Source organism: Micromys minutus (assembly GCF_963924665.1).
Source record: "Micromys minutus genome assembly, chromosome: X".
NCBI lineage: Eukaryota > Metazoa > Chordata > Mammalia > Rodentia > Muridae > Micromys > Micromys minutus.
Genome location: NC_137970.1, coordinates 95413800 through 95430611, shown reverse-complemented (window position 1 = coordinate 95430611; position 16812 = coordinate 95413800). Strand labels below are relative to the sequence as shown.

At 36.9% G+C, this 16812-nt stretch overlaps 1 protein-coding gene across 6 annotated transcripts in view; it reads right to left on the bottom strand.

The window, feature by feature from the left end:
- STAG2 (STAG2 cohesin complex component) overlaps positions 1–16812 on the bottom strand; it is a 116423-nt gene that overhangs the window by 72403 nt on the left and 27208 nt on the right. The window contains exon 1 of one of the 6 annotated variants that reach the window (XM_080909815.1): positions 7825–7842. The exons of the other annotated variants lie outside the window; for them this stretch is intronic. The gene's annotated coding sequence lies outside the window, so the exon portion shown is untranslated. Of the gene's footprint in view, positions 1–7824; positions 7843–16812 lie in introns of those variants that run through there. 6 annotated transcript variants of the gene reach the window in all.

The following is a 16812-nucleotide window of genomic DNA, read 5'->3' as shown; positions in this document are numbered from 1 at the left end:
AACTGAAAGCTACCTTAAGATTTCCTTTATTATGCTTTGTCAATCGTAGATTAGCGGAGAACACACTTTTCTTCTGGTAGTATTAGATTTTGACTGAGGACATAATGCATAATAGGCAAGTATTCTACTGAGCTCTTTATCTCCAGACCAGGGAACAGAAACTTCCTCATAAGTGATCAAAGGATCAAAGGTATGTTCCTTACTATTGGGCCTAGCTGTATAAATCTACCATTTAATCTGATTAAATGTCATATACATTTATTGAGAATACAGGGTAAGAAATGAGAAGCTAACAATTTAAATTAAATATATATGCATACCTTTAAAGGAAAAAAATGTGCTGCCAGTTGATAATTAATGACCTTTAAATTTTATTCATTTCAAAATATTTTTATTCCCTCTACCAGGCTCCCTAATTTGTGCCAAACTCTTCTGAGTAAATAAGATTGCAGAGAATAACAAATTATGCAACTATGGCATGTACTCTGACCAATAGTAAAATTTGAATCTAGAATATTCTTGATGCCACATTGTAATTACCATACACACTATTTGCAAATACATTTTCTGTTCTACAAACTGGATCAATTATAAAGATTCATGATGGTAGTTTATGATCTAGACTACAGAAACTAATCTGGAGAAGGTATATCTTAAAACTACAAAGAATCAATGACATTTTCTAACTTCAGAGTAATTCCAGTATCTACACTTAGAATGTTCAGGCTATTTTAAAATAAGTAGACAAACTAAATACATTAAAAGCCACAAGACCTCAAAACTAACTTTTATGTGGCTGTGTAAATGTCTCAGCAGTTAAGAGCATTTGCTCTTGCAGAGGGCCTGGTTTTGATTCCTAGTTCCCATGTCAAACAATTCGGAACTTCTTACACTCCAGTTCCCATGTGGCCTCCACTGGCACCAGACATGCCTATGGTACACATACACAGAATTTAAAATAAAGTCTTTAAAGAACAGCATATTTTTTCTTGTTGAACCTCTATCTCTTACTCCCCTAATAAGACACAAAAGAGTCATAATTCTTACAACAGTTCACAGAAGCGTGGTTGCAATTCTCTATAGCCTTAGTATCTATAGAGATAGGTTCAACAAGAAAAAAAAATCTAAATTATTCCTAAAGACCCAGAACTCTATGATCTTATACTCAACTGTACACTTTCTGATTTTTGAAGGATTATAACGTTTTTATATAGGGTTTTGATATATACTTGTTTTATCTCCCCATCTCAGAAACCGGAACCATGCACTGAAAATAGTTTCTATGTTTCACTGAAGTTGGCCAAACATAAAAAGCTTTATCATCCTTACCTCATCTGACTAGCAATATGAAAGTGAACACCATAGTACACCTGGCAATTGGACAAAATTTACTATTTAATTCCAAGTCTGCTAAAATCCCCAGTTTGCTGTAAGAACTACAATGAACTAGAAATCACGTGGCTCTAATAAAAGTTAAAACACAGAAAATATTAGTTGTATCATGTAGTATTATCACCTTAAAAGTAACTTCTTAGTACAAGCATAATAGTACATGCCTTTAATCTCAGAAGCAGAAATGTAGAGGAAGGGGGATGTGTGTGAGTGCAAAAGCAGCCTGATCCACACAGTAAGTTGCATGCCTGCCAGGGATATATACTGAAACCCTAATTTGGAAGGGAGAAAGACATAAAGGGGGGGGGAGGAAACAGTAACTAAAGAATAATTTATTAGTTAATATTAAGTTTTGAAAAGAAATGGCAATGCCACTCCTTTTTTGGTTGGGGAAGGGTAGGGGCATGGATCTATTTTGAATGTGCTCCAAAGTCCATGTGTTAACTAAGGCTTGGGACTCACCCAAGTAATAATATTAGAAGGCAGTAAAAAGTTGTATTAACAGGTCTTTAGGTCACTGGGGCAATGGTCATCAAAGGGAATGCAAATTAAAACACAATAAATTCAATGTGCAAAATAACCCACTGATAGAAGAGTACTCTGCCTTCAGGCACATGAGGAGGTAAGTGGTTTTAACCTGTCATATTTTACCATTATAATGTACTACTTCAGCACAAGCCAAAAGGACAGAAGCTCCAAAACTATCAACAAAAATACAACTTTTCTCTTTAGAAGTCAAATACTCAGGTATTCTGTTATAATGCCAGAAACCTCACTAAAACTTCATGTATATATTTTGTCTATTAAATTTAGTTAATTTAAGTATGGACCACATGAACATGACTTCCAACATGTTTGGACATTCTAAATAACAAGTGTGTGTTGTAGTGGGTATAAACATTTCAATTTAAGACCGAAACATAAAATTTCAAACAAGTTATGTGAGATTCTGGTGTTAACACTAGTAAATGATACACAGTACAGCTTTGCTGCTAGCCAACTTATTCCTGCTAGGTACTACTTGTTCAACAGAAAAAGTAAAGCAACAGCAGATGGCAAAGCAAGTCTGATGGCCAAGCAGATGAAGATGAAAGAAGTCTTACCTAGATTACAAGGGAAATCTAAATCTCACAGAATATTTGCAAGAAAATGAAATGAAAATTATGGTATTTAGTGAGGTAAAATCCAGAATTAGAAAGATAAACTAACAATTTCTCTCAGATCCAGACTACTGAGTGGAAAGTATAGATAAGTACGGGCACAGAGAATGGGAATGAAAATGGTTTGCCAAAAACAAAGCATACGAAAATGAGACAATGAAGCCCATTGCCATTACTTTGTATGCTACTCAAGAAACAAAAAACAAATTTTGATTTTTACCTCTCCCCCAACAGATTATATCAAAAGCTTCCAGATCAATTACCTAGCATCCACAAGTCCCTGGATTCAATCCCTAGCACCATAAGAAGCTAAATCTAAGGGCCATTGAAAGAGTTGCATGGAAACCTAATACAGTAGAATCCTCTTAAAATATATACATATATAACGAAATCTAAATAGAATGACCAAGTAACAGGAGAGAAATCCCCAACTAGACATCTTGTGCCACCAAATGAAACCTCCAGTACAGAAATGGGTTATACCTAATTGAGTTACTGCCCAAAGGGGCACATGGAAAGCCCCAAACAAACCATGCTATTGCCAAGGCATCTCTCCACAAACACATAATAAGACCCTATTGCTGAAGACAACACTAACTTCTTCTTGAATACGGTGTCTACCTAGAGCCTTTGTCCCAGCTGACTAGTGGTCAGGGTACTGGAAGGCACTCAGCATACTGTCAGAGGAAAAAGGCAAACAACAACCCAGTTAGAAATGCTTCCCTTCTGTCTACAATGGTAACATGCCTACAAGATCCTCTGGTGCAATAGTGGCACAATGTCTGTAGGTCAAACAACCACTATGTCATATTATTTAAGACCCACTGTTTGAGATGAAGCACATGCCTGACTGACACTACTTGGGTGGCCAAGAACCTGAGACTAGACAGGTCATGCACCTAAGGGATAACCAAATACTGATGTTCTGCTTATGGACTATAGCAATGAAATGACTCTTAATAAAATTCTACTATTCTCATAGGTCAGGATCTTGCCAAGCCATCATCAAAGGTACTTCACCCACAAGTTGAAAATGTACAGAGAGAACGAGACCTTGAAATGTAAAGTTCTAAATGTGATGTTTCTACCTAATCCCTCCCCTCGGGGCTCTATAGAAGAGAAGGCAGAAAGACTGTGAGACAGTGGTGACAGAATACATCAAAGGAAACAGTGTCCCCTAGACACAACAGGACTTATGCAAATGTGAACTCACAGTGGCTGTGGCAGGACGCACAGGGCCTGCACAGTCCTAAGACAGATGAGGTCCCAGTGCTGACGGGGAGGTAGACATAAGTCCCAATCCCTAATCCAGAGTATGTTAGCAAACTCTGTGCATGTCTGTAATCACAGCACTCTCCTGAGGTAGGCATATCGCTGTGAGTTTTATGTCAGCCCAATCAAGAGTCCCAGGCCAGCCAGGGATATACAGTTAAGACCTTATCTAAAAAATATGCCATCTAACACTATTTATATAGTGTATAACAGCAACCAAAACTGTGGTGCTGACACAAAGAAAAAGAAAGCAGTGAATTACAATACAGAGTCTAAAGTAAATATACATGTATAGATATGCATATATACATATTTAATAAAGGGGTAATATCTGAAATATACGCCAAATTCTACTACTTAATAAAACAAAAGAGGTTGTTAAAATTGGATAGACTTCTCTGAACAGATATTTGAAAAAAGGCAATAGGCCAATAGTGATCCAATGGGTCAACAGTGTACAAAGATGTTGAATATCATAAATAATCAAATTAATAAAAATACGAACTAGAATGAGGTATAATTTCAAACTAATTAGGATAGCTACTATTTGCAAAACAAGAGCTAGGGATATAGCTCTCAATATCAGTATCTGCACAAGCAGGCGGATCTGAACTGAATTTCCAGAACCCACATAAAAAGGGTTATACAAAGATCTGTCAAGGTAGTACCATGATTAAAATACTTGCTGCTCTTGCTGAGAACTTCAGGTCAGTTCCCAGCACCTACATTAGGTGACTGACAACAGCTTGGAACTCCAGTTCTGGGGCTTCCAACATCTTCTGAGGTTTGTGGGCACTCTTTGCACATGTGCAAGTGCACAAACACAAAGACAAGCACACACACTCACACAATTTTTATCTGGACAAGGGGATGGCTAGATGGCATTGTAGGTAAAAGTGACTGTTGTAGCACCCTGACAACTCTAGTTCTATGGCCAGAAACTCACCCAAAGATGGGAGAAAAAAATCCACTCTGACCTTATACATATGTTATTCCAAAGACAATAATAAATTTTAAACTTGGGCATGTTTGCATGAACCTATAATTTGAGTACTGGGAAGCAAGGATAGGACAGGGGCTCCCTAGCTTGTCAGCATTCAATCTAGTGAACTCTAAACCAGTGTAAGGTTCTGCCTCAAAAAAAAAAAAAAAAAACTAAGTTCAAGGCCCCTGCAGAAAACACCAAAGTAGGGCTCTGCCTTCCCCATGTATGTGTACATGTACACTTACAAAAACATATAAGAAAGAAACATTTGTTAGTACGGATATGGAGAAATCAGAATCTCTTGCACTGTTGAAGGGACTGAAAATTATTGTGACCTCTATTTAAAAAAAAAAAATGGCATAGAACTTCCATAGCTACCATATGATTCAGTAATTTCACTTCTGAGCACACACTTAAAACAGAAAGCAGATGGCTGAATAAGTATTTGCATATTCACATTCACAGCAATACTACTGACATTACTTAAGAAGCAGAAGTACCCAAATGTCCATCTACTTAGGTTTTTTATTTAAAAGATTTATAAGTATACAGTAGCTGTCTTCAGACACACCCGGAGAGGGCATCAGATCCCCCTTATAGATGGTTGTGAGCCACCATGTGGTTGCTGGGAATTGAACTCAGGACCTCTGGAAGAGCAGTCCATGCTCTTAACCACTGAGCCATCTCTCCAGCCCCCAATGTCTAGCTACAAAGAAATAGAAAAACAAAATATACTGTATAACTACAATAGGCTATTTACTATCAAATCTTAAGAAGGTAACTGTTATATAAAATACAACCAGAAACAAAAAGAACAGTAGAAACAGAAAGGATACAGGAAAAAAGGAAAAGGAAGTTATTTTATGGGTTTTCAGCTACAGATTACAACATGTAAAGTTTTCTGAAATACGTATTTCCTTACAATGTAAATATACTGTGCAATTCTGTCCCAAAACCACATTAACAAAGATAGCTCAAAAAGCAGTTAATTCATTAAAAAGATATTAAAATATTCCACAGATATGCTGCAGTTATCAATTCTAACCCTACTCCAATTCCACCATCTATACCACAAATATCTATCTGTACTTTAGTAATGCAAACAAAGCAACTCCCAATCTCAGATCTAAGATGATTGGACTTTTAAAACCCTTCTAGAGCATATGGAATTAAAATCATATTTCGAAGCCACTAAAAACACAATAAACCAATTAAATAAATTAATTAATGAATGCAGCTACTGGTACATTTAAGGCTACAATAGCATCCTATTAGAGAGTGGATTTGTTTAATTCATCTAAAAGCTAGGATATAGCCAGATTCAAAGAACATATATGTACTCATAAGTTTCAATCATATTATATATATGTATATATATTATACATATATATTATATGTAATAACTAGGAACACATACAGTTTTCCAGACATAGATTTTACACTGCTTAAAATCCTGACCCCTGTGGTAAAGGGCATACCTGACACACGGGGAGGAACGCTCTCTCCACACTGCACACAAGGATACACATATCTATGACAGTGTCCATCCTACACCAAAAAATGTCTGGCTTTGGCACTAAAATCATGTAGTTATACCAAACAGCAATAACAATTGAGCACGGAGCTAATGAGCTAATTGTAACAGCTCAGTGGTGAGGGTGGGTAGCTGGATATAGATATGCATGTATGTGTATGTACATATAATTTTATAAATGTTCCACATAAAGTAATACATGCCAATGTATACACACATGTGTGGAATATATTTGTATATATGTATGTACAAGTAATAAACATTCCTATGGTTTGTGTCTGGTCCTACACCTAGGCATCAACTTAAAAACCATCAGACCTCAACTGTACATATAACAAGGGATTTGTTAAAATAATTAAAAGTTCCACAGCACTTAGATATGAAGTTTGTCGTACTTGAGTAGTCTTGACAACCATCCTGTAACCCTGAACCCAGCTTTCCAAAAGAGAATGAACATCAAATTGTAAAGTCAAAAAAAAAAAAAAAACCCCTTCTAGAGCATATAAAATCAAAACACTATCATATTTCTAAGCCACTAACAACACAATAAATCAATTTAAGCATTTTACAAAACATTCTGGAAAGGACAATCTGCATTCTAAGACAGGAAGCAAAGTAATAACAATGCTCTAAAAGATTAAATGTTTGGTATTATTTAAAATGAATATGGATTAAAACTAATGTGTCTGTTTTGAATAGACCTAAAAGTATACAGCAGTCAACCTGAAACTACAAGCACAAAAAGACTCTTTAAGTTATCTAATATTATAACATCCTTGGCTGAACCAGCAGCTCATTTGCTAAGTCATTGGTCAGGGAAAAAACATCTAAATTAGAAACTCTTCTACAGCAAAGTAAATGTAATGATTTACTACTAGTAGTAGTAGTACTACTACTACTACTCACTCACTCACACACACACACACACACACACACACACACACACACACATACAGGGGATGCACACTAAGTTATTAAATATGACAACAGGTAGGTAAAAGCATGTATAAGCAGATTTTTCATATGAAGGTACTAGAAATGCTCTTCCTCCCCCTCTACACATCAATGACTATGCACAGCTTTCCTGGTTAATACTTCTCAATTTTAAAAAGAAGCTTTTCTTCTCCAACTGCTTCATAAAATTATTCTATTGACTTTACCAAATACGCCGGTTATATATCAATTCTTGAGTATACTTCTTTATGTCTCCATACAGGTTAATCTCATGTAGCCTCCTTCGGCTAACCACAACAATTTATGACTTTGTGGATGTTAATCTTGATTGTCAACTTGATTGGGTAAAAAAAAAAATGTTAAGGCGATTAGCAAATCATGCCTCCAGGTATGTCTCTGAGGGCATTCCAGGGAGAATTAACTGGGGAATGGGGAGGCCCACCATGAAGTTTGGGGGACGACATAAGCTGCAGAGCCAGTGAGAATAAAGGGAAAGGGAGGGCAAGCAGAGCAGACACTCTGCCTACCTCTGCTCTCTGGCTGCTGGAAGGCGAGCTGCTATGCTTCAGTATGTCCTTCCTACAGTGGTGTGTTCAAACTCTGGAAACAGTAAAAAGATATTGTTTGTGTCAAATATTTTGTCACAGCAACTTCTCATCTGTACATTTCTCTCCCAAAACCAAGAGCAACAAGATTTTATTCGTTGCTATGTACATTTTAAATTAGTTACTAGAAAACCTATTTTATGGTGTAGATAATTTGTAGATCATAGAATGGTTCAGAACCCAGGACAGGAGAATCACCTATGGTACCATAACAAAAGAGTGCTTTGAGGGGTTCCACCTACATATCATTATCCTGAAGATCTTCGGCTAGGTAGTCTAGCATTTTCTATCACAGTTTTCATGAAGCAATGTTGTCTTATCCACACAAAAAAATGGTTCCAAAATAACCATGGGGGAGTATCTGCATTAAAAAATTCTGAATGGAATCTGATCAGACTTCTCAGTAAATAAAGAGGTACCTCCTGATGAGCAAACAGACCTGAACCAACAAGCTGCCCTCTTAACCCCACCCCCGAAAAGGGCCATGGCATACACAGGCCTACAGGCATACCACACACAATAAAGAAAAATGTAATTTAAGACAAATGCTAAATGATGAGATGTTAACTCTCTGGTAGTGTAACTTGCCTAGATCAACAAGCCCAGGGTTTGATAACTAGTTCAACCCAGAAAAGGAAAATTAAGGAAAGGAAGGCAAGTGGAACACACTAGAAAAATTAAACAAGAATATTTTATAGTAGTCTGCATGATACAGGAAATGATAGTATAAAGGTAGAGTGTAGAGTCTCTAGAAGACTTTTCTTATAATTTCAAGTTTTGAATAGGGAATCAAATTTCTCATTCAAAATATGAAGCTGAACTGTACTTAATCGTGTGTATCAAATTAGATCATACATGAGAACACAGAGAAAGCATTTAGTAAATCAAATCACATTAAAAGAACTTTTTATCCTTGGGGGCATGGATTCTAAGAGCAATAAAAAATGAGAAAATTAAAGTTCACTCAGCATATAAGTCTTGAGTTTGATCCCTAACACACACACACACACACACACACACACAGACACAGAGGGTGGTAATTAAACTTCATACTATAGTTTTCTTATAATAGTCTCTTCTTCTAAATGTACCTCATGCCACAGGGGGGGAAAAAAAACAGCATTTATGCCAATAATCTGAAGAATCTTCTTCTGATCTGGGGTGTAGCCCAATGGCAGAAGGTTTCTCTACCACGCTGAAACTCCTGACTTTAGTAGCAAGCATTATTTTTTAAAATGACCAAAATGTAATATAAAACGACTACCAAAAAAATGTTTGAAGCATATGCTGAAATTGGAAAGAAATGTAAATTTACAGGCAGAAAATCACTGTGCCTATCATAATTGCATCAAAATCAGCAAAGATACAGTGAAATTAACCCCAAATATTTCTGTTGGAAACATAAAATGATATAATCACTCTTGCAAGGAACTTAGAATCATCTTTAAACACTGGACATGCATTTACCATAGCAACCAGCAATCTTACTCCAGCATTTTCCACAGAAATGAAACCTAGTGCTATACTGTGTGTGAAGCTTTACAATAGCCAAAATTTGAAAAATAAAGTGTACTGGGCTAAAGTGTGTCCCACAAAAATTATGTGAAAGGTAAGAGTGTTGGCACAAAACTATAGTCCTCACTTACTTAGGACTGAGAAAGGAGGAGAATCTTAAATTCTATGTTTGAGGGAGCTACAGAGCAAGACTTTTGGTTAAAAAAAATCCACAGGCTAAGTCCTAACTCCCAATACTTCAGCATATGAAATCACTTGAAGTGGGGGAAAGAGATGGTTACAAAAATTACCAAGTTAAAATGGGGTCATTAGTGTGGGCGTTAACACAATGAATAGCAAGAGTTCTTATTAAATGGAAATTGTCAGATTAAATACACAGGGAAAGTAAGTACCACATGAAAATAAAGGCAGATCCTGTCACATCAATAATAAGCAATTAGGAAATTTAAAAAATAAATTAAAAAACAAATATAGAAGTGGGTGATGTTTCCATAAACTAAGAACACCAAAGCATACCAGGAAGCTGCCAGAGAGTAGGCAGAAGGCATGAACCCAGCACTCAGAAGGTACCAATTGTGCTAACACACTGAGCTTCTTCACTTCTGTCCTTCAGAATAAATTTATATAGCTAAGCAGGTAAAGAGGCAGAACCTGAATTCAATCTAATCTACATAAAGAGAAATACCATGGCACCAAAATGCAATTTTGTTTTGCTTTGTGTTATTGTTGTTGTTGTTTTTGAGACAGAGTCTTACTGTGTAGCCCAGGTTAGCCTGGAACACATTCCATATAGACCAGACTTACCTATAATTCAGAGATCCACTTGCCTTTGCTTCCTAAGTGCTGGAATTAAAAGTGTACAATACCATGCCCAACTATAAAATTCAATTTAAGACATTTTTTCTAAGTTCAGTACTGTAATTTTTAAAAAGCCTTGTTTACAGCTACAGAGATATTAAGAAACAAATTTTTCACCAGGTGTTGTAGTGCAGTCTTCTAACCCCAGCACTCATGATGCTATAGGAAGATAGAGAATAAAGTCAGAGCAGGCGATATTAATAGCAAAGCCCTGATAATCAAAGAGTTTGGGGGATTGGTATGTGGGTTGTTGCTGTTGTTGTTTTGGGAGAAAAAGGAGATGGGGCAGAAGAGGGGAGAAAAAAAGAGCCAAACTTCTGGGTTAAAACCATCTTCTGCACATTTTTCTCCCAAATTTATCTCTGTCTTATTAACTTAATACATACTGAGTGCTATTCAAAACCTAAGTGGGATTACACTCCATTTTTTAACCATAAGTTTAATTTACTTTTATTGTATTTAAATGGACTGTTGAAAACTACCACATGGACATCCCTGAAATATCTCGTATCTTCAATGAATGGAATAAAGAAAAATCATACTATATCCATACAAAAAAGAAAAAAGCAATAGTTTACTTAATTACAGATGCAAAAGATCTCTAGAAATATCTTGAACAAAAATCCTCAGCAGGTTCATCTTACCATTAATCTTATTATAAAGCAATAATTTGTAGCCAGCTATAGATTATACTTACTGAAGGGGATATGTAACTCTTGCTATCTGTAGGTCTCTTTAATGAATAAATGAGAAGAAATATTATGTAGAGGAATTTTAATTCAGAACATGGCTGTTCTGGCAAGAGATCATATTCAGACCTTCTAGGTCTGTGTGATCTGCTGAAATACAGATATGCCTTTAATTCCAGGAGTCAATCAAGCAGATCTTTGAGTTCAAAGTCAGCCTGGTACAGAGCAAGTTTCAGATAAACCTTAAGTCTAGAGGTGATGGTACATGTCTATAATCACAGCACTCAGGAGTCAGAGGCAAGCAAATCTCTCAGTTCTAGTTAGATCTGTTCAGTCTGTGAAATTGAGAGGCAGTTTTACCTGGAGAGGTTTACAGAATGACAGGTGGAAGAGACAAGCTAGACAAAGATAAGGATAGAAGTAACAAGAGAACGAATGGGAAGGAACCAGAAGATTTTAACAGATTGATCGAGTTAGTTTGAGGCCAATCACGGCAATTCAGTGAGAAGTGGAAAGAAGGCAATTTGAATCAGTCAATTTGAATCCCTCAGCTTTTAGAAGAGTTTTGAACCAGAACAGCTGAGTTGAACCAGCCAGAGATCAGAAAGAGCTAGAAAGAGTGAATTAATTCAGCAGTAAGTGTCTCAAGAGACCGAAAACATTATCAGCCTAATTAAGATTATCCGGAGGCTAGAACCCAGGCTAGAACCTTCCAGGACTAGGTCTAAGTTAGCAGCAGAAGGCAGTAAGCCTCGGAGATAACAACTACTACAGAGAATAAAAGTTACATTTACATCATTATCTGTAAGACTCTCTAGGCCAGAGTATATATATATATATATATCCCTCAATAGTAGAACATTTGCCTAACAAGTACAAGGCCAATTCCCTCTACAGGTGTAATGAGGATGTTCTCATAAATTCTAGTACACAAAATAACCATATGAAATGCTTGTTAAAATAGTTACAGATACTAACTGTAAATCTCTAAGCTTCAGCAATCTATATTACTCACAACCTCACTAGTACAGCTCCCTAAACTGTGGGCTGCATAAAATAATGTGGAGGTCAAGCAACAGTATTTCCAAACACTTAAAACTTAAGTCAAAATCAAATATGTAATGAATTTAAGTTCTTGCCCATGCTACAAGACTTCATGGTAGCCTTGTTTCTCAACACGGAATGTGTTTGTCCTTTGCACACTTAACTTGCGAGGTTCAGTTTGTACTTTTACAGAAACAAAATGGTTTAATTATAGTAAAGACTTATTTTCCTACTGTTATTCTTCTGCATGTAAGTATCAAATTATCATATATTTTGATTACATGGTGGTCTTAGTCAGGGTTTCTATTCCTGCGCAAACATCACGACCAAGCTTACACTTCCACATCAAGGGAAGTCAGGACCGGAACTCAAGCAGGTCAGGAAGCAAGAGCTGATGCAGAGGCCATGGAGGGATGTCACTTACTGGCTTGCTTCCCCTGGCTTGCTCAGCCTGCTTTCTTATAGAACCCAGGTCTACCAGCCCAGAGATGGCACCACCCACAATGGGCTGGGCCCTCCCCCCTTGATCACTAGTTGAGAAAAAGCCTTACAGCTGGATCTCATGGAGGCATTTCCTCAACTGAGGTCCTTTCTCTGTGATAACTCCAGCTTGTGTCAAGTTGACACAAAACCAGCCAGTACATATGGTTACATTAATTTTTAAAACTGCTGTTTGAGTTACTGGCTTTTCATTTCAAAATTTTGCCTTGAAGTTAGGACAGAATTTCCAACAATTTCTAAAATTTCACTATTTCATAAATCTGCCACTTCATGCTATGTATTTATGCAAGGAAGCATTCTCAGTACTGACAATTATAAAATCAAAATATTGATCAACTATGAAAGCCAGTGGAAATGGCAATGAATTAATTTTATGGTTGTGGTCCCCAAAACATAAGGAACTGTATTAAAGTGTCACAACATGAGGAAGGTTAAGAACCACTGTCCTAGAACTAGCGTTATAGAAAGCTGTGAGCTGACATGTGGGGCTGGAAATGAAATCCTGGGTCCTGTATAAAAGCTGCAAGAGTTCTTACCCAGTGAGCCACCTCTCCTGCATACTACCCAACAGTTGATTCAAAATAAATGTATGATTTATTATTAAACAGTGTTCTATATTTATACCCATCTCGCCTATCTATACCCAGAGTTAGGTAAAAGGTGTCACAAGTAGGAAAATACTTCTAAGAAGCCTGCCGTACTGTAGATAGATTCAACACTCACATTAAGAAAAAAAGTACTACAAGTCATGGAATCAGCAACCTATGATATATAGGATGACCCAGTTTTAGAGACACTGAAGGCATGAATAGGAAAGGAAGTAAACCAACTTCCCCCTTTCTGCCTTGAGCCACTTAATCATCTAAACCTTATTCACTCAAATGCCAGGAACCCACAGCTCAATGATGCATTTCCCCAGAATGTCCTTAAGAGGCTTCCTAAAGACCAATAGTCACCAAAGGCCAGTCAACCACTCTTCCTCCTTCAAGACTGAAATACACTTTTCTTGAAAGGTATTATCCAAGTTTAACTCACTAGGATTAAAAGTCTCCAGTCATATCCAGATGTGTGGTTGTGCATGTATAATCCCAGTACTAAGGGAGCAGAAACCAGACTGCCAATCTAGAGCATTTTGAAGTCAATCTGCTCTACCTAGCCATCTGTAGGCCAGCCAGAGCACAGTAAGACCCTGTCTCAAAAAGAAAAATCTCTGAAAGTTCATTCCATATCATGTTTAACTCCCCTCTGGAATAGATTTTACCCTAATGTGTTTTCTACATGTACACAAATTTTCTATCAGTTTCTGCCAGAATAACCTAAAAGTTTACTCAAGCTGAATACTGTTATTAGACAGAATACATAGCTAGGCCGAGGAGATGGTTCAGGAAGTAAAAGCACTAGCCATAAAAGAAAGGCCAATGATCTGAGTCCAATCCCTGGAATCCACATAAAAAGCCAGATGTGGTGGCATGCATCTATACTCTCAGAATGCCCACAATGAGCTGGAACATGTGCCAGCCAACTAGGCTGGAGTGTGCAATACAGCAAAACTAAGAAAAACCCTTAACTGGGTAGACAGTAAGAACAAACTCTCAAATGTCCTGGATGTTGTGGTGCAGGCCTTCAATTTCACCAACTGCAGGTGGATCTCTGTGGACTGGAGGCCAGCCTGGACTACAGTGATTTTCAAGCCAGCTGAAAGAGATCTTGTCCCCAAAAGAAAATTGTCCTCCAACTTTCATACAGCATATGCATACATATACACAAACCACTAAATAAAGATTTTTAAAAGTATATTGTTTAATTTTTGAGTTGAGGCAGATATACTTTTAACACCACTAAATGCATTGACATACAACTATTTCAACTTCCTTAGTAACTGGGACTTCAAAGCACATGCCACTGTGCCAAAGCACATGCCATTACGCCAGCACAGTGACCAATATGTATGGAATTGATGAAACTATTACATAGCTCATTTCATAATTTCAAGTAAATTTTATACTGTAAAGTGCTGTTTTCCATCTCTGCTTCATTAGTCTATTAAACATGATTACCACTTTTACCCAAACTCCATTTTTTCAGCTTTTTTAAGGCTAATGTAAATCAAATATTTTATTTTTTTATTCTATTCTTTTTGAAAATGTCAGAGGACTGGTGAGATGACTCAGCAGGTAAAGACCCTTGTTGCCAAGCCTGACAGCCTGACCTGAGTTCAACCCCCATGACCCACAGAGGGAGGAAATAAATCCTACAAACTGTACTTTGTCCTTCACATAGTTCTGCAGCACAAAGATGCCACCCCAACAATAATGACAATTTGACAGAAAACCTTTTGTACGTTTATATAATATATATTAATCACAGTTCCAACCACCTTCTCACCACCCATCTTCTTCCCAACTCAATTTTTTTTTGAAAGGAGGGTCTCACTATTTGGGCCAAGCTGGCCTCAAATCCCCCTCATCATCCTCCCAAGTTTTGAGATTAAAAATATACCATCATGCCAAACTGCCATTCTTAAAGGTCTATTTAAAGCCTTGGCTACTGGATAAGTTCATAGTATTCTCCCAACCCAACAAACCCCTACACTATACCAAATATATATCCTGGATACCTTTTTAATAATTATACAAATTATCTCTGTCCCATGAATCTATCTTTGCTCTAGCCACCAAGGAACTACTCCTTTCAAAAGTATCACAATGTCAAATGCACAAAATTATGACTTCAATTCAAATATTAACCACCTCTATACCAGAACTGATAGTCAGGTTTTTAAAATTTTACATTCTTCGGGACATAAAAACATAAATCAAGGACGTTAATGGTGAAGTGTTCGTGCAAGAAGTACACTAATGCCTGCAACTTACAACTTACTGTGAAGTAACTTTTTTAAAATATAGGCAATAAACCAGATATAGGGCAGAAGGCTTTAATACCAGTGTTTGGGAAGCTGAGATAGGTAGGTCTCAGAGAATTTGAGTTCTGCCTGGTCTACATTGTTTTCAGGACAGCTGGGGCTATCTGGAGAAACAAAACAAATGATGGAAGCCAATGCCAGATGGACAAAAAGTTTTAAAATACCGGCGAACCTAAGAGGTCAAATATTGGTAGTGAGTACATAAATGTTCATTGTACTGCTATTTGTTGTTTTTCATAATAATGGGTTCATAAAAATTAGTAAGCAATTCTGCTCTAATTCTGTAAGTACAGAGCCAGCCTTAGACAAGCAATTACTATAGAGTACATAGACATAAATATGCATAGGATGTCCCAGGTTACAGTGAAGTAGCTGTAACAGGAAAGGGAAGCTTAGGAATGGTTCCAGGTGACCCCAATCTAAAAATAGAAGGACATGCATCATTAAACTGCCAAGTGGGTACAAGAGTATTCAAAGCATTATAAACAGTGCAAGCAAAGAGAACAGGCATCAAATAGACTGATGTCTTCAGGGAACTAAAACCCTTAGATTTAGGCCCAATTTATGAGGAAAGAAAGTAAAATAGTTGGTTTGAAATGACCTGATTAACTCTTATTAAACCATAATTATCCTCTCCTCTGTAAAACACATACCCTTAAGGGTCACATAATCATCATCCCTTTCTTCTGATATAGTTTATACAAACATCCATGTACCAATAATTTTGTGTTTTAGCCATGAGGTGGTTGTGCATGTCTTTAATCCCTTCTCTCTGGAGGTAGACAATCAGATCTGTATGTTCAAGTCCAGCCTGGTCTACAGAACAAGTTCCTGGACAGCCCAGGGCAACACAGAAAAATCCTGTCTGGAAAACCAATAATAATAATCATAACAACAACAACAACTTGTTTGTATAATGACCCTGGAATCCACTGCCAAAAATGTATCTTTAATAATTAATTCTGTAACACCACCATTATATCACATGCTGGACATGATGGCAAACAACTTTAATCCCAGTATTCCAGAGGCAAAACAGACCTCTGTGAGTCTGAGGCAAGCCTGGTCTACACTTCAATTTTCAGACTAGCCAGGACTACACTGTAAGCCCTGTCTTTAAAAGAAAAATATGTGCACAATAATAGTATTTTTTAAATCACATGCTCATGAATTTTCCACACAACAACAAAAATATCTACACTAACTTAAAGAAATCATTATACAAGTAGACCATGAGAGTAGATACTTAATCCTAGCACTCAGAGGTTCTGAGGCAGGCGACTAATGAGTTCAAATCTAACCTGGGCTATAGTGTGAAACATTATCCCAAAAATACTTTTTAAACACAAAACAAAATCAGGGAAAGGCAAATCAAAACAA